This window comes from Zalophus californianus, chromosome 4 (genome assembly GCF_009762305.2).
Source record: "Zalophus californianus isolate mZalCal1 chromosome 4, mZalCal1.pri.v2, whole genome shotgun sequence".
NCBI lineage: Eukaryota > Metazoa > Chordata > Mammalia > Carnivora > Otariidae > Zalophus > Zalophus californianus.
Genome location: NC_045598.1, coordinates 38,476,541 through 38,496,459, shown reverse-complemented (window position 1 = coordinate 38,496,459; position 19,919 = coordinate 38,476,541). Strand labels below are relative to the sequence as shown.

At 37.7% G+C, this 19,919-nt stretch overlaps 1 protein-coding gene across 1 annotated transcript in view; it reads left to right on the top strand.

Moving 5' to 3' along the window:
- LOC113933182 (BEN domain-containing protein 5) overlaps positions 1-19,919 on the top strand; it is a 1,542,215-nt gene that overhangs the window by 1,217,422 nt on the left and 304,874 nt on the right. The window lies entirely within an intron of this gene.

Genomic DNA, 19,919 nt, shown 5'->3' with positions numbered 1-19,919 from the left:
CCTGGGGGAGGGGTACGTGTGGCAGACTGGTCACATGGCAGGTTGGGGGCTCTAGGAGTGGCTAATTACTGATAAATATGGAGGCCATTTCAATATGTTGGTGTCCAGTATGGCCATACCATGTTATCTCTGCCTTTTACCCAGCTTGCCATGCTGTATCTTGGTGCCAGGTGGCTCGCTTACAAAGAGGTTGAGAAATTGCCTTCTGCAGGCACTATCTTAGCACAAACACTAGTTTATCTGGTCTCAGTCACTGAGGTATAAGGCAGTGACTACAAATGTAAGTTGGATCTGCCCAGTTCAGGTGACCTTACTGTATTTCCACCTGACAGAGCTTTTTGAGCTTGGGACTTTAGAAGAACGGAGATGAAGTGGTTTGAAAAATGTTTCATCTGTCCTATAGATGAGCTATGTTTTGTATATGTATATGATTAGCATATGTAGAAATTACAAATCATGGGCTAACATAACTGGAGTGGCGCACTCATTTGACCTACCAATCCCTCCCCACTAAGGTGTTGGTGAAGGGTTATCTTTGTCCTGACCTATTTGGTTTCTGTCCTTTGTAATTTTGTACTATTCTGCTCCACCTATGCTACCCCAGATTGCCTGCTTCCACACTCCAGTCTCATCTGGTCACACCCTGAGATGATGCTGATGTATGAATTGGAGGGGGTTCTTGATATGTCTTCAGACCCTGTTTACTGCACTTCTTTTGTACTAGCTCTTTCTGTTCCTAATTGCTGCTGCATAAATTCAAGCAGAGTAATTGTGACTCTAAGTGTACTCCTTTTGAAGAGCTGTAGAACTGCAAAATGCTAAGCACTGCCAGAGTTTGGAATGGTATAATTTTGCCTACTTTTAGATGTGAAAAAAATACCTCCTGGGTCAAAGCTTCCCAAACGGTGTGTTGTGGCACACTGGTGTTCTGCAGGTAGGCTGCCTTTGTGTGATATTGTGAGATATGCACTTGTGAAATATTGATCCACTTACCTCTCAGGGACACAGGTAGGACCTGGACAGCTGGAGCCCCCAAGGTGGCAGCCTCATTCTGGTGTGTCAGACCAATATCCATTTGTGCCATGCATTATCATGTGCCGTGTATTACCATTTGTACCATCTACACCAGAGTCCCCCTATTTAAAAAATTTATAAATCTAGTTGAGACTTTTCTATACTCTTACCTGATTGCAACTTTCTCCCTTCACCCTATAAATAACCACTATAATAAATTCAATGTTTTTTCCATATCTATATATACAAAAATATAATAGGTATAACTGGTATTCTTTTACAAATTACTCTAAATGATGTCACACTGTAAATGGCATTCCATGACTTTCCCCCTAATCGTTACTATATTGTAGAGATTGATTCAGGCAGATTCATGTACCTCTGGTTTATTCATTTTAACTGCTATATAGTATTTCACATATGATTATATCACAATTTATTATTATCCACCTTATTGATCATAATTTAGGCCTATTTCCAGTTTTTTTTTACAATTTTTTACAATTGCAAGCGATACTACAAAGAGCATTTTTGTGCCTGTCTCCTTGTGTATAAGGGCATATAATTAGGAGAGGAATTATTGATTATGTGCATCTTCAAATTTACTATGTAATGGCCAATTATTTTCTAAGGTAGTTGAACAAATATATACTTCCAGCAGCAAAGTATAAATGTTTCCACTTCCTTGAATCCTTAATACTTGGAATTGTCAGGCTTACACAATTTTACCTGTCATCATGATAATGTGAAATGATATCCCATTGTTTTTATAGTATTTGTTTCCCTGATTACTGATGGAGTTGAGTATATTTTCATATGTTTATTGACCACTTTGGTTTCTTCTTTGGTGAATCGACTTTTCATATCCTTTTTCCATTTTCATTTCTTTTTATTGATTTATAGTTCTTTATTATCCTGAATATCAATACTTTGTCACTTATATGCATTGCAAATACCTTCTTCCAGACTGTGGCTTGTGTGGGTGTTTTTTTTTTTTTTAATTAATAATGTACTTTTACATGGAAGATTTTAAAAACTTTAATGGGGTTAAATTAATCGATCTCTTGCTTTATGAGCTTTGCTTTTGTGACTTATTTAAGAAATATTTCCCTACCTGGATATCATATTCTTCCGTACTTACTTCTAAGTTTTGTGTCATACTTGGGGTCTTTATCTCATTTAGTACTGATCTTTGTGCATAATATGACTTAGAGATTTAATTTTTTGTTTACATATGGATAACCCATTGTCTCAGCACCGTACAACAACTAGTACATCCTTTCTCCCACTTATTGGCAATTACATGTCTGTCATATAGCAATTGCCTATATACAGAATCTGTTTCTCAGCTCTCTGTATTATTCCATTGGTCTACCATACTTACTCGGCATTCACTCCATACTGTCTTATTTATAATAAATCCTAATTGTAATATTATCTTTATAGTTACTAGGGAGAGATCCTTCTCCCTCTCCCTTTTGTGGTAATCTTTTGGAAACACTGTCACCTGTTTTTTTTTTTTTAATCTAATAATCCATGTATTGTGACAGGTGAATCTAATCTATTTATATTTATTATAATTACTGGTATATCTGGATAAATACCTACCACCGTATTTGTGCTCTATCATTCATCTTTTTTTTCTCTTGTCCTGCCTTTTTTGGTATTATGTTTTATGTATTACCTGCCTTCCTCTTGCTCCATCTACAGATTTGGATGCTATTGATTTTATTTCTAACCTAAACTGGTTACCCTTTGGATATACATTTGATGATATGTTTTCTTACAAAATCTACAGCATTTGACAAAATTAGCCTTCTTAATAAGTGGAATAGAAGATGGACTAGTTGAGGCACCTGGCTGGCTCAGTCAGTAGAGCATGTGACTCTTGATGTCGGGGTCATGAGTTCAAGCCCCACGTTGGGAGTAGAGATTACTCAAATAAATAAATAACCTGTAAAAAAAAAAAAAAAGAATAGTTGTGGTATGGTGCTGACACAATGGGTTATCCATATGTAAACATGTTTTAACCACCTTTTGAACACTGCCCTGTCACCACCTAGTTATTATTATTTAGACTTTTAAGTTAAACTTAAAAGTTAAACTGTTACAAAAAAGAAAAACAATGAGTTAGTAATAGCACTGAGCTAATTTACTTTTCCTGCACAGTATATGACATTTTGTGTTCTCCCGCTTATTATATCCCAAGATTTCCTGTGTTACCTTATTAAAGTGAATATTTTAATAGCTATTTTAGTGAGAGTCCTTGGGCAATCCTCTTAATCTATACCTGTCCTTATTTTGACTTCCTCTGGAATAATAGTTTGGCTAGGTATAAATTTTAGTTTGAGGAAGATGTTCCTTTGTACCTTGAAGATTTTCAAAAATTGTTTTCTGACATACATAGTTGTTGATGAAAAGTCTTCCATTATTTGTTTTTGATAACTTATCTTTATTTTGATAGGTATCAAGATTGTTTTTTAATCTTAACGTTCTGTATTTTTCACTTTGATGTATGTAGGTGTGAATTTATTTCTATTTACCCTGCCTGGTACTCTGAGTATACTTCTACCTGAGAATCTATGTCTTTCTTTAATTCTGAGAAATTATTGGCAAATTTTGTTTCTCTTCAAATATTGCTTTTCCCTTATCCCTCGGGCTTTCTTCTCCAAGAATTTCTATTAGGTGACTGTTGGATTCTCTCAAGTGGCCCTCCATGGCTATTAACTGATTTTTCATAACTTTTTATAATTTTGCCTTACTGCACTGATTCTGAGGTCCCTACAAGTAACTTGCATTTATAAATTCACTTTTCAACCATGTCTAGTCTAAACTTTTTTCCGTGTCTTTTTCAATATTTCAATGACTATATATTTTTAATTTCCAAGATTTCTAATTTTGTTCATATCCACCTGTTCTTATTTTATTTCTGCCTATTCTGTTTCATAATTTCTTATTCTGTTTTAATGCCTTCATTTGTTTCTCTGAACATCCTCAATATGCTTATTTTAAAACCTCTGACTGTTCTATAAAATAAGTTTTGTCTGGAGAGAATTCAAGTTATAATTGTTAATTTTGTTTAGTATCATTTTTAGCATTTATTTCTTCATGCATTTTGAAATTTTAATTTGTAAGATCACTGAAGAGGAAGTTTTCTGGTTTTCTCTTTCCTCATCTCCGACCCCCCCCCCCAATCCCTGCTGTCCTCACAGCTCCCTGTGTGGTGGTTTTTGTTGTTAAATCTACCCACATCTTCAGTATTGGACCTGGTAAAAAATGGGGATATATTGGATCCAGTGACAAAATGTCAGCAGGATAGTTTGGCATTGCTTCTGTTTTCTCTGTCTATATTCCTCACCTCTCTAGGCCTACAATGCACAGGGGCTATCTGCCAGAAAGTTGTGCAGCAGTTGCCTTTTTTTTCCCTAGGCTCCTTTCAAGACATGAGAGCCCCACCCTAGGGCTCTAAGCAGAAGATCTTGTTTCTGATCCTCGTGTTCCAAAATACTTTTAGCCTCTGTTATCTCATAGGAGGCAAACTTCAGCTGCTACTTCCTGCTTCTATGTTCAGACCTCAGCAAGCAAGTAGCCTTGGGAAAACTTACCTTTCACATTTCTGTACATTTCAGCTTTGTGGAGATATCCCTCTCACAACAGAGCCCAAATATATATTTTCATTTCTTTGTTCATATGTTATCCAATATTACTATTTGATGGGAATGAACAGGCTTATTGAAGCATGAACTTATTTAGCCATTTGACCGAAAATCCAACTATGGTTTCTTCTTTACTTTTAAAAAGTTTATTCTATAATTCTATAACCTCTTCAGTAAAAGGGAGATAACATGAAGAAACACTTTTCACCTATACAAGTAAAACCCCTAATACCAGACTGAGAAGAGAGATTGTTATTTTTGCACATGTATATACATGTATATACAAATATATATGTAATTTAAAAAATAAATAAATAAAAAATAAAATTCAGATGATACTATGTAAACTGTTTCACTTGAATGTAGTATTAACATTTCTCAATGTTATTAAATATTCTTTAAGAAGAAATTTCATATAGTTGAAAAGCATTCTATTGTAACTCTACTGTTGTATATTAAATTGTACCCAATTATTTAATTATAAATAACACCACAGTGAACATCTTATATAAAGATCTTTGTATGTATCTCTAATTATTTCTTTAGGAAAAATACCTAGAATGAGAATTACTGAGGAAAGGTGTACATAGTTCACTAGTCATGACAAGCTGCATTACACTGAAGTAACAATGACATCAAAATTGCAGCAGCTTAAAAAACAAAGGCTTATTTCTCACTTTTGGTATATGTCCCTCATGGATTGGCATCAGCTCTGCTTTACATCATCTTTACTCTAGCACCCAGACCAAGCAGTCTCTGTTTGGAACATATCTGGGTGTTTTAATTTGGGTTCCCTAAGAAGAAGACCTTGAGACAAAGATTTCAGTGCAAGACATTTATTTGGGAGATTATCCCAGAGACCTTGGAAGGTAATACAGGAAATAGGAGGAAAAGAAGAAAGCCAAGAAAGGTTCATTATCAAGCAAGCTACCACTAAAGGCAACTGGAACATAATCAAACTGGAGAACCCTGGAAGTCAGTGTGGAAAATAAGCCTGAGGACAAAGGAGTGAGAGTGAGAGTGAGAATGGGTGTGTTAATTCCCTGACACTTCCAATCTGCTCCGAGTATGGACATAGCAGATTCCAATGGCCAAAGAAAGCTCTCAGGATAGAGTTGCAGGTGTTGGCAATTGGACATTATTCAACATGTGCACAAAGAAGTGCCAGGAGAATATGTGAGATTGCAGCACCTGCCATATGGGTTACCATGGCAGAGGGAAAGGGAGAGATGGTGAACCATGTACTTTCTCTTAAAAAAAATTTGGAAGGGGTCACTTCTGCCCGCATTTCCTTGGTCAAAGCAAGTCACATGCACACTCCTAAATTCAACAGGGTTCCCACAGGGTTGAGGGGCTACAGTGAGGAGAACTAGAATAATTGGCAATGATTCCTTAATCATACTTCCAGAAAGATTTTCATATTCCCATCAAAAAGCTAAAAGTGCGGGTCATACCTTTTTTTAAAAAAAATAATGTTTTTATTGAGATTTAATTCACATGCCATCAAATCCATTTTTAAAATGCATCATTTAGTGGTTTTCAGTATATTCACAGAGTTGTATAACCATCATCACTAATTCAAGAACATTATCACCACCCCAAAAAGAAACTGTTAATAGTCGCTCCCTATTTCTGCCTTCCCCCATGTTCTGGAAACCACTAATCTACTGTCTTTCTGAATTTGCCTATTCTGGACATTTCATATAAATGGAATTGTACAATATGTGGCCTTTCTTGACTGGATTTTTCCACTTAGCATAATAATTTCAGGTTCATCCATATTGTAGCATGTGTCAGTACTTCATTCTTTTTTATTGCTGAATAGTATTTCATTATATGGATGTACCACAATTTGTTTATTCATCTATTGATGGATATTTTGTTTCCATTTTTTGTCTATTATGAATAATACTGCTATGAGCATTTGTGTTTAAGTCTTTATGTAGACATATGTTTTTAGTTCTCTTGGATATAAACCTTAGGAATAGAATTGTTGGGTCTTATGGTAAGTGTTAGGATATACATTTTGAGGAACTGCCAAACTGTTTTCCAAAATAGCTGTACCATTTTCCATTCTTATCAGCAATGTAGGACACATCCAATTTCTCCACATCCTCTCTGACACTTATTATCTGTCTCTTGATTATAGTCATCGTAGTGGGGGTGAAGTGGTATCTCATTGTAGTTTTGATTTCCATGTCCCTAATGGCTAATGATGTTGAGCATATTTTCATGTGCTTTTTGGCCATTTATATATCTCCTTTGGAGAAATGTTTAGTCAAACTATTTTTCTCACTCATTTTAACTAAGTTATATTTGCCTTTTTATTATTAAATTATAAGAGTTTTAAAATTTATATTCTGAATACAAGGTCTTTTATCAGATATATGATTTGCAAATATTTTTTCCTGTTCCATGGATTGTCTTTTCACCTACCAGATGTTCTTTTGAGCAAAAAAAAGTTTTTAATTGTGATGAAGTTCAATTTACCTATTTTTTTCCTTTTTGTTACTTATACTTTTGGTATGTCTTAGAAAACATTACCTAACCCAAGGTCACAAAGATGTACTCTTGTGAGTTAATTTTTTTATATGATGTGAGGTAGGATTCCAGCTTACCTCTTTTGAATGTGTTCAGTTTTCCCAGCACCATTTGTTGAAAAGACTGTTTTTCCCCTGTTGAATTATCTTCGTGCTCTTGTCAAATTGTACTCTTTGATGGTATAGACTAAAAGGACAGCATTTAGGAAGTATCTAAATAGTGGTGCTCAGCGCCAGAGCTGTTAAGTGCTTTACATATATTTGTCCCATAATTTTCCCCACTATCCCATGAGACAGGTATCACCATTTCTCTTTCACAGATGAAAAATGAAGGTGCTGCATCATTATGTGAATTGCCCAGTTGAACACAGTTAACAAGTGATAGAGTCAGTATTCTAATCCAGATCTGTCTGATTCTAAATCCTTTGCCTTCTCTGCTACTGCTACATATAATTACTTCACTTGTGATATTGGCCCATGGAGTCTTCTTTCCCAGACGGGATTCAGATTGACCCACCTAACTGGGGTTAAGGAAAGTCTGGATTGTCAGCAATGTCGCAGTCATTGGGGCTTCCCTACTAACTAGGCTGTGTCTTAAAGAGACAATTGATTTCCTAACATAGAAACCTCCAGAAAAATATCACTGCTAGATTTGTTTCTGATTTGAAATATCCTAAGTTTGGTTTGGGTTTTGGGGGACTTTGGGGGGTTGGCTTTTTTGTTTTGTTTTTTTATCCCCTCTTAACCTTGTTAAAGCAATATCTATGCTGAATGGTGATAGGCTGGGGATGCTGACCATTACATGACCACTTTGAAATTGGTCTCCAGTTAAAGTCCCACATGATGTAAACTCAACCCCTCTGGAAAATAAAGGAACAAGAGAGGACAAACTAGCCATTGTTATGTGCCTCTGGCCATTTTTAGAGTCAACAGGAGGCCTGTGGAACCAGTCCAGAGTGGCCAGGACCAGGAGTGAAGCCAAGCCAGATGACTCCTGGCCTCACTGCCAGAAGGTTAGCAACACAGTGGATATGCATAGAGCGGATGGTTCAAAAAATGCATACACGTCATTAAAACAACTTTAAAGAGATTTTTAAAGAAGAAAAATAAATTACTCCTGGTCCTACAGCCTTAGCACAATACAAAACCTAATTCTATTTATACATTTTCCCTTTCAGTTCTTGTCTATATGCAGAAACATATTTACATAATTGCAATCACAGTAAGTTTTTATATACATCTTTTTTCACTTAACATTATTTCATAAACAATCTTCATGTTGCTATGTAGTTTACATACTTACCATCTTTTTATAATAACTTTCTCTATTAAAAAATTGCACATGCCCATGGTGCAAATTTTGAAAAACAGAGAAGTTATAAAGATGAAAATATCAGTTATCTCCCAGAGGCAATCACTGTTTAATATTTTAACACATTTACTTCTTTGCCTTTTTTTCTAGGCATGTATAATTTTGTTTTACATACTTGAGATCATGTAGAATATAAAATTTTATCCTGATTTTGCACTTAATATTACAAGAAAAATATTTCCCCATGCCAATAATGTTGTATATTTAACTTAAATTCTAGTTTCTCGATGTTATGAATAATTTATAAACCTTTATATATATTTTTTTCTCTACATTTTAGGTTATTGTCTTAAGATATATTACTAGGGATTGAATTACTACATCCATGAGCATTTTATGAGCATTTTAAAGGCATATTTATTTTTGAAAGCTCTAGTATCTTCCATCTTTTACATACAGTCTGGTTTATAAAAATCCACATCCTATTGTTGTGTATTCATGTTATTTCCAGATGTTTTCTCTTATAAATAACTCTACCATAAAACTATTTGTGAAAAAGCTTTTTACTTCTTTTATGTAAGTTTTATATCTGGACATTTTAGAAGTAGAATTTATGGGCCAGAGAGCACTAATATGTTTAAGGAATTATTGTGCCTTGTTACCAGCCCATTTTCCAGAAAGTTTGTATCAATTTACATTCCCAACTCCATTCTCCAACCTCCAACTCTCATGTCAACAAGGAAAAACAACAGCATTGGGTGCCACTCAGAAGATTTATTAAATTAAGTAAAATAATTTTAGAAGCATATAAAGAGACATATAAAGGCAAGGAGAAACATGTTTTGTTTATTCTCATGGTCCCTAAGAGACAAACTGAGTGGTATGTTCCTAGGATCTTTGTCCTGGGAAATCTATTACAGATACCATACCCCAGGACTCAGGTGAGAAGGTTGATGGGAAGGGATCAAGGATCCCATTTTGGAACATCCAAATGGGTGGGCTGAACTCTGGGGAGGGGAATTGGAGGTGTGAGGGAGGTCAGATCAGGAAAGAGCTGGTAAGACCTTAGCCATCAGACTGAATGCAGGCCCTAGGCCTAGACAAATTAATTCAAGGCATGCACGGTAAAATTAAGGCACAGGAACTATGTAAGTAGGAGTCTTTAATCACAACCTAAATTAGTTTAAGTGAAAAATAGGCAATTAATTGGTTCATGTGAATAGATAATCCAGAAATACGTCAGCCTTTCTGTGCATCTTGATATAGGGCTCATAGGACTCGGTCTGTTTTTGTCCTTCTCTCAATTCCACTTGCTTGGTGTTGACTCTTTCCCAGGCCACATGTGGTCTCGAGATGTCTGTAGAAGCTGCAAAATTTACATTCTGCCCAATTCTAGTCTAATTGGAAAAATCAAGAGACTCTCACCCAGAAGTCCCAGCAGAATCTCTATTGCTTCTCATTTCGTGATTATGTTATTATGAGCTGACTTTGAACAAGTACCTGTGTCCAGAGAAATCCACTGTGCTGATTGGCTGAGAGTTGAGTTATTAGCATCATCCATGAAATTGGGAGATAAATTGGGCCCTGGCATTAACTAATGGCCCAAGATCACATGAATTTTTGCAATGACTATCTCTGTGGCTATATTAAACCAAATATCTGAATTATGAGGTCTGAGAGCAGAGCAAGCATTGATCTGTTCTGCAGCAGACCTTCCATTGAAAGAGCTAGGCCCAGCTGAGGCTCGATGGCTAGAATCTCTGCACTGGGACAGGACTCATTACCAGGTGAATAGTATGGACATTTTGATATTAATTCTCTCAATACATGAACACAGGATCTTTCCTTTTTTTGTGTGTCTTTTACAATTTCTTTTTTTATTTTTTTAAATTTTTTTATTGTTATGTTAATCACCATACATTACATCATTAGTTTTTGATGTAGGGTTCCATGATTCATTGTTTGTGCATAACACACAGTGCTCCACGCAGAATGTGCCCTCTTTAATACCCATCACCAGGCTAACCCATCCCCCTACCCTCCTCCCCTCTAGAACCCTCAGTTTGTTTTTCAGAGTCCATCGTCTCGCATGGTTTGTCTCCCCCTTCGACTTATGCCCCTTCATTCTTCCCCTCCTGCTGTCTTCTTCTTTTTCTTTTTTCTTAACACATGTTGCATTATTTGTTTCAGAAGTACAGATCTGTGATTCAACAGTCTTGCACAATTCACAACGCTCAACATAGCACATACCCTCTCCAATGTCTATCACCCAGCCACCCCATGCCTCCCAACCCCCACCACTCCAGCAACCCTCAGTTTGTTTCCTGAGATTCAGAATTCCTCATATCAGTGAGGTCATATGATACATGTCTTTCTCTGATTGACTTATTTCACTCAGCATAACACCCTCCATTTCCAACCACATCATTGCAAATGGCAAGATCTCATTCCTTTTGATGGCTGCATAATATTCCATTGTGTATATATACCACTTCTTCTTTATCCATTCATCTGTCAATGGACATCTTGGCTCTTTCCACAGTTTGGCTATTGTGGACATTGCTGCTATAAACATTGGGGTGCACGTACCCCTCCGGATCCCTACATTTGTAACTTTGGGGTAAATACCCAGTAGTGCAATTGCTGGATTGTATGGTAGCTCTATTTTCAACTGTTTGAGGAACCTCCATACTGTTTTCCAGAGTGGTTGCACCAGATTGCATTCCCACCAACAATGTAGGAAGGTTCCCCTTTCTCCGCATCCCCGCCAACATCTGTCGTTTCCTGACTTGTTAATTTTAGCCATTCTGACGGGTGTGAGGTGGTATCTCATTGAGGTTTTGATTTGGATTTCCCTGATGCCGAGCGATGTTGAGCACTTTTTCATGTGTCTGTTGGCCATTTGGATGTCTTCTTTGGAAAAATGTCTGTTCATGTCGTCTGCCCATTTCTTGATTGGATTATTTGTTCTTTGGGTGTTGCGTTTGATGAGTTCTTTATAGATTTTGGATACTAGCCCTTTATCTGATATGTCATTAGCAAATATTTTCTCCCATTCTGTCGGTTGTCTTTTGTTTTTGTGGACTGTTTCTTCTGCTGTGCAAAAGCTTTTTATCTTGATGAAATCCCAATAGTTCATTTTTGCCCTTGCTTCCCTTGCCTTTGGCGATGTTGCTAGGAAGAAGTTGCTGCAGCTGAGGTCGAAGAGGTTGCTATCTGTGTTCTCCTTTAGGATTTTGATGGACTCCTGTCTCACGTTTAGGTCTTTCAACCATTTGGAGTCTATTTTTGTGTGTGGTGTAAGGAAATGATCCAGTTTCATTCTTCTGCATGTGGCTGTCCAATTTTCCCAACACCATTTGTTGAAGAGACTGTCTTTTTGCCATTGGACATTCTTTCCTGCTTTGTGAAAGATGAGTTGACCATAGAGTTGAGGGTCCATTTCTGGGCTCTTGATTCTGTTCCACTGATCGATGTGTCTGTTTTTGTGCCAGTACCATACTGTCTTGATGATGACAGCTTTGTAATAGAGCTGGAAGTCCGGAATTGTGATGCCGCCAGCTTTGCTTTTCTTTTTCAAGATTCCTCTGGCTATTCGGGGTCTCTTCTGGTTCCATACAAATTTTAGGATTATTTGTTCCATTTCTTGGAAAAAAGTGGATGGTATTTTGATGGAATGCATTGAATGTGTAGATTGCTCTAGGTAGCATTGACATCTTCACAATGTTCATTCTTCCAATCCATGAGCATGGAATGTTTTTCCATTTCTTTGTGTCTTCTTCCATTTCTTTCATGAGTATTTTATAGTTTTCTGAATACAGATCCTTTGCATCTTTGGATAAATTTATTCCTAGGTATCTTATGGTTTTGGGTGCAGTTGTAAATGGGATCGACTCCTTGATTTCTCTCTCTTCTGTCTTGTTGTTGGTGTATAGGAATGCCACTGATTTCTGTGCATTGATTTTATATCCTGCTAATTTACTGAATTCCTATATGAGTTCTAGCCATTTTGGGGTGGAGTCTTTTGGGTTTTCCACATACAGTATCATATCATCTGCAAAGAGTGAGAGTTTGACGTCCTCTTTGCCGATTTGGATGCCTTTGATTTCTTTTTGTTGTCTGATTGCAGTGGCTAGGACTTCTAATACTATGTTGAATAGCAGTGGTGATAGTGGACATCCCTGCCGCGTTCCTGACCTTAGTGGAAAGGTTCTCAGCTTTTCCCCATTGAGAATTATATTCGCTGTAGGTTTTTCATAGATGGCTTTTATGATATTGAGATATGTACCCTCTATCCCTCTACTCTGAAGAGTTTTGATCAAGAAAGGATGCTGTACTTTGTCAAATGCTTTTTCTGCATCTATTGAGAGGATCATATGATTCTTGTTCTTTCTTTTGTTAATGTCTTGTATCTCGTTGATTGATTTGCGGATGTTGAACCAACCTTGCAGCCCAGGGATAAATCCCACTTGGTCGTGGTGAATAATCCTTTTAATGTACTGTTGGATCCTATTGGCTAGTAATTTGGTGAGAATTTTTGCATCCATGTTCATCAAGGATATTGGTCTGTAATTCTCCTTTTTGATGGGGTCTTTGTCTGGTTTTGGGATCAAGGTAATGCTGGCCTCATAAAATGAGTTTGGAAGTTTTCCTTCCATTTCTATTTTTTGGAACAGTTTCAAGAGAATAGGTATTAATTCTTCTTTAAATGTCTGATAGAATTCCCCTGGGAAGCCATCTGGCCCTGGGCTTTTGTTGGGAGATTTTTGATGACTGCTTCAATTTCCTTAGTGGTTATAGGTCTGTTCAGGTTTTCTATTTCTTCCTGGTTCAATTTTGGTAGTTGATCCATATCTAGGAATGCACCCATTTCTTCCAGGTTATCTAATTTGCTGGCATAGAGTTGCTCATAATATGTTCTTATAATTGTTTGTATTTCTTTGGTGTTGGTTGTGATCTCTCCTCTTTCATTCATAATTTTGTTGATTTGGGTCCTTTCTCTTTTCTTTTTGATAAGTCTAGCCAGGGGTTTATCAATCTTGTGAATTCTTTCAAAGAACCAACTCCTAGTTTCATTGATCTGTTCTACTGTTCTTTTGGTTTCTAATTCATTGGTTTCTGCTCTGATCTTTATTATTTCTCTTCTCCTGCTGGGTTTAGGCTTTATTTGCTGTTCTTTGTCCAGCTCCTTTAGGTGTAGGGTTAGGTTGTGTATTTGAGACCTTTCTTGTTTCTTGAGAAAGGCTTGTATTGCTATATACGTTCCTCTCAGGACGGCCTTTGCTGTATCCCAAAGATTTTGAACAGTTGTGTTTTCATTTTCATTGGTTTCCATGAATTTTTTTAATTCTTCTCTAATTTCCTGGTTGACCCTTTCATTCTTTAGTAGGATGCTCTTTAGCCTCCATGTATTTGAGTTCTTTCCAACTTTCCTCTTGTGATTGAGTTCTAGTTTCAAAGCATTGTGGTCTGAAAACATGCAGGGAATAATCCCAATCTTTTGGTAGTGGTTGAGACCTGATTAGTGACCTAGGATGGGATCAATTCTGGAGAATGTTCCATGGGCACTAGAGAAGAATGTATATTCCGTTGCTTTGGGATGGAATGTTCTGAATATGTCTGTGAAATCCATTTGGTCCAGTGTGTCATTTAAAGTCTTTATTTCCTTGTTGATCTTTTGCTTAGATGATCTGTCCATTTCAGTTAGGGGGGTGTTAAAGTCCCCCACTATTTCTGTATTGTTGTCCATGTGTTTCTTTGCTTTTGTTATTAGTTGCCTTATATAATTGGCTGTTCCCATGTTAGAGGCATAGATATTTACAATTGTTAGATCTTCTTGTTGGATAGACCCTTTAAGTAGGATATAGTGTCCTTCTTCATCTCTTAGTACAGTCTTTGTTTTAAAATCTAATTTGTCTGATAGAAGGATTGCCACCCCAGCTTTCTTTTGGTGTCCATGAGCATGGTAAATGGTTTTCCATGCCCTCACTTTCAATCTGGGGGTGTCTTTGGGTCTAAAATGAGTCTCTTGCAGACAGCATATTGATGGGTCTTGTTTTTTAATCCAATCTGATAGCCTGTGTCTTTTGATTGGGGCATTTAGCCCTTTTACATTCAGGGTAACTATTGAAAGGTAGGAATTTAGTGCCATTGTATTGCCTGTAAGGTGACTATTACTGTATATTGTCTGTGCTCCTTTCTGATATATGCTGCCTCTAGGTTCTCTCTTTGTTTAGAGGACCCCTTTCAATATTTCTTTAGGGCTGGTTTCGTGTTCGCAAATTCCTTTAGTTTTTGTTTGTCCTGGAAGCTTTTTATCTCTCCTTCTATTTTCAATGACAGCCTAGCTGGGTATAGTATTCTTGGGTGCATATTTTTCTCGTTTAGTGCTCTGAATATATCATGCCAGTCCTTACTGGCCTGCCTGGTCTCTGTGGATAGGTCTGTTGCCAGTCTAATATTTCTACCATTTTAGGTTACATATCTCTTCTCCCGAGCTGCTTTCAGGATTTTCTCTTTGTCTCTGAGACTCATAAGTTTTACTATTAGATGTCGGGGTGTTGACCTATTTTTATTGATTTTGAGAGGGGTTCTCTGTGCCTCCCGGAGTTTGATGCCTGTTTCCTTCCCCACATTAGAGAAGTTCTCTGGTATTATTTGCTCCAATATACCTTCTGCCCCTCTCTCTCTTTCTTCTTCTTCTGGGATCCCAATTATTCTAATGTTGTTTCATCTTATCGTATCGCTTATCTCTCGAATTCTGCCCTCGTGATCCTGTAGTTGTTTCTCCCTCTTTTTCTCACCCTCTTTATTTTCCATCATTTGGTCTTCTATATCGCTGATTCTCTCTTCTGCCTCATTTATCTTAGCAGTTAGTGCCCCCATTTTTAATTGCACCTCATTAATAGCCTTTTTGATTTCGACTTGGTTAGATTTTAGTTCTTTTATTTCTCCAGAAAGGGTTTCTCTAATAACTTCCACGCTTTTTTCAAATCCAGCTAGTATCTTTAAAGTCATGATTCTGAACTCTAGGTCCGACATTGTACTAATGTCCGTATTGAGTAGATCCCTGGCTGATGGTACTACCTCTTGTTCTTTTGGCTGAGGTGATTTTTTTTGTCTTGTCATTTTGTCCAGAGGAGAATAGATGAATGAGAGAACAAAATGCTAACAGGTTAACAACGTCCCCAGCAAATATACTCTATACAAATCAGAAAAGACCTCAAACCAGGGGAAAAGAAAGGGAAGGAAAGAAAAAAGAAAGAAAAAAAAAAAGATAAAAACAAAAACAGAACAATACAAAAAAAAACCAGAATATGATCAAATATGATCAGGCTAGTGCATAGATCAGTGCCACACACTAGATTTTGGGCGTATTTTGATCCTTTAGAGAAAAGAGCCTCCTAAAATTTTAAAGGAAGAAAGACTTATATATACAAAACAAGGGTTGATACAATGAAGGGATGGAAGATGACTGTAAAGATGAAAATTATAAAAGATTTTATAAAAGGAATTATTAAGAGGTTGTTTGAAAAAAGAAAGAAAAAGATTTGAAAAAAAAAGGAAAAGGGAGAGAATGTGATCAGGCAAACTAGAACAAAGCCATACACTAGTGATTTAGGGTATATTTTGATCTGTTAGAAGAAACTGTATCTCAAAATTTTAAAGAGAGAACAACTTATATATATATGCCAAAAATAAGGGTAACTAGTATGAAGGGATAAAATATGACTCTAAAAATGAAAAATAAAAAATGTTTCTTTAAAAAAAGGGATTGATAAGATGTTGGTTGAAAAAGGGAAAAAGAAAAATAAAAAAAAAACCGTTTAAAAAATTAACTTTCAAAAACTAATGAATCATGGTAAAAAAAAAAAAAGCCATGAATTCTATGTGCAGTATTCCCCTAGCGCTGGAGTTCTCCCATTCTCCTTGATCGGTAAACTTGGTCTTGGCTGGCTGGCTGTTCGTGCTGATCTTCTGGGGGAGGGGCCTGTTGCCGTGGTTCCCAAATATCTTTGCCAGAGGCTGAATTGCCCCGCCCTTGTCGGTCCAGCCTAAGCAAGCTGCTCCGGTTTGCTCTCAGGAGGTTTTGTTCCCTGCAAGCTCTCGGTACAGCTTTGGAGGACCAGGGTGAAAATGGTAGCCTCCCAATCTCCGCCCAGAGGAGCTGAGAACTCGGGGCCTCGCTCCTCAGTGCGCCCCCAGAGAAAAGCAGTCACTCCCGTCTCCCCGGTCTCCTGCCTCACTCCGTGCTCACCCGGCCTGTGACCGAGCGTTTCTATGTCTGGCACCCGACCCCGTGTGGAGTCTCCAAACCCAGCAGATCCCTGCGGTGCGCTTCCACGCCGCTCCTCCCCGGGGAGGAAGGGGAGTCTCCCCGGCTCTGCCGCTTGTTGGGTCCCTGCTGGAGGAGGAGTGGCCCAATTGGGCCGCGGATCACAGTTTATGGCAACCCTGAGCTGAGAGCCCGCGCCTCAGCTCTGTCTCTGTAGCCAGCTTCCCCACTCCGATACCTGGAGCTCTGCCGCACTCAGGCACCCCCGATTTTTCTGTGACCCCGAGGGTCCTGAGACCACACTGTCCCGCGAGGGTTCCACCCCCCCACTTAGCCACTGGAGCGACGTCCCTCAGCAGAGCTGACTTCTAAAAGTTCCGATTTTGTGCTCCGCGGCTCTATCACTTGCCAGAAGCGGCCCACGGAGGCCCCTCCCCCGCCGTCTGTCCTCCCGAATATTGCCTCGGATTCACTTCTCCACACGTCCTACCTTCCAGAAAGTGGTCGCTTTTCTGTTTAGAGAGTTGTTGCTATTCTTCTCTTCGATCTCCTGTTGAGTTTGTAGGTGTTCAGAATGGTTTGATCCCTATTCAGCTGAATTCCTGAGACCAGACAAAATCCAGGTCTCCTACTCCTCCGCCATCTTGCTCCGCCTGCTACAATTTCTTTTTTTAAAGATTTTATTTATTTATGAGAGAGAGAGTGGAAAGAGAACAAGGGGGGAGAGGGGCAGAGGGAGAAGCAGAGTGCCTGCTGGGCAGGGTGCCCAACAAGGGGCTCAATCCCAGGACCCTGGGATCATGATCTGAGCCGAAGGCAGACACTTAACTGACCAAGCCACCCAGGCACCCCTCTTTTATAATTTCTTTCATCATTGTCTTAAAGGTTACAGTGTACAGATCTTTCACCTTAGATAAATTTATTCCTAAGTATTTTATTGGCTTTGATGTTATTATAAATAGGATTGTTTTCTTTGTTTCTCTTTAAGATAGTTTGTTGTTGGTGTATAGAAATGCAGCTTATTTGTGAGTGTCGATTTTGTATCCTGTGACTTTACTGAATTTGTTTTTTAGTTCTAACAGTGTTATGGTGGAGCCTTTAGGGTTTTCTTTATATAAGATCATGTTATCTGCAAACAGAAACAGTTTTATTTCTTCCTTTCCAACTCAAATCCCTTTTACGTGTTTTCTATTATTAACCACTCTGATTAGGCCTTCCAATACTATATTGAGTATGTGTGGTGAGGGTGGACACCCTTGTCTTTTTCCTGATATTAGAGAAAAAGCTATCAACATTTCACTGTTGAATATGATGTTAGCTGTGGGTTTGTCATATATGGCTTTATTATGTTGAGGTATATATTTTTTAAAAATTTATTTATTTATTTGAGAGAGAGAGAGCACATGGGAGGGGTGGAGGGGGGGAGGGTGAAGGAGAGAATCAGACTCCCCACTGAGTGCACAGCCTGATGTGGGGCTCGATCTCACAACCCTGAGATCATGACCTGAGCCGAATGCTTAAAGAACAGAGCCACCTAGGTGCCCCGAGGTATATTCTTTATATACCCAATTTTTTTTAGAGTTTTTGTCATGTGAGGATGTTGAATTTTGTTAAATGTTTTTTCTGCATGTATTGAAAGGATCATATGGTTTTATCCTTCTTTCTATTAATGAGGTATATTATGTTTTTGATCTGCATATGTTGAACCATCCTTGCATCCCAGAGATAAGTCCCTCTTGATCATGGTGTATGATCCTTTTAATGTGCTCTTGGATTCCATTTGCTGGTATTTTGTTTAGAATTTTTACATTTATATTCATTAGGGATATTGGCCTGTAGTTCTCTTTTCTTGTAGTCTCCTTCTCTGGCTTTGGTATCAGGTTAATGTTGGCCTTGTAAAATGAATTTGGGAATGTTCCCTTCTCTTCAATTTTTTGCAAGAGTTTGAGGTGGATTGGCATTTACTCTTCTTTAAATATTTGTAGTATTCACCAGTAAAACCATCAGGTCGTGGCTTCTCTTCATTGGGAGGTTTTTGATTACTGCTTCAATCTCCTTAGTCTGTTCAGATTTTTTGTTTCTTTCCGACTCATTCCTGGTAGATTGTATATTTCTAGGAATTTAACAATTTCTTGTAGGTTATCCAATTTATTGGCCTTTGGTTGTTCATTGTAAGAATTATCTTAATCTGACAGAAATTAACACAAAAGCAGGTATATGCTCTGTGCACTTTTTATTCATTTATTTTCCTTCTTATTTATTGTACACATGCAGAATTGTAGGGTATAAGTGAAAGAGCAAAGGATTTCGTATTACATACATACATTATGTATTCAAATCCCACCTTTTCCACTTAAAGTTGACCTTAGGAAACTCTATTAGCTTTTTTGTGCCTTACTTCTATTTTACCATCTATAAAAGAGCAGGATGATAACAATACTTATTAGAATTTTGTAGAAGATTAGATGTGATATAGATAGATAGATAGATAGATAGATAGATAGATAGATAGATAGATAGATATAAAGTGGCTATACACTATAATAAAGTGTATGGCCCATAGTAGATTTTAAATACATAGTTGTTATCATGATTGAATTGCTTTGTAACAAATTGCCCAAACTTTAGCAAACTTTAGCAATTTCAAATGACAATAAATGTTTATAATCTCAAAATTTGTGTGGGTCTGGAATCTACTAGCAGCTTAGCTGGATCGTTTTGACTCAGGGTCCCTCATGAAGTTTCAGTTAAGATGTCAGCCAAGGCTGTGGTTATCTGAATACTGGAGGATCATGTTTCAAGAATGGCAAGTTGATGCTGCCTTTTGATGGGAGGCCTAGTTCCTTGCCACACAGACTTCTTTATAGGGCTGCTTTATAGGACTCCTCACAACATGGCAGCTGACTTTCTTCAGAGTGACTAATCCAAGAGAGAACAAGGTAGAAGCTGCAATGTCTCTTATGATATAGGATAGGAAGCCATGCCCTGTCATTCTATAATATCCTATTAGTTACACAAGTTAGCCTCTTTGCTGTGAGAGGCAACTATACAAAGACATGAATGCCAGGAAGTGAGCATCATTTAGGGGCCATCTTGGAGGCTGGCTACCAAAATGCTGCTGC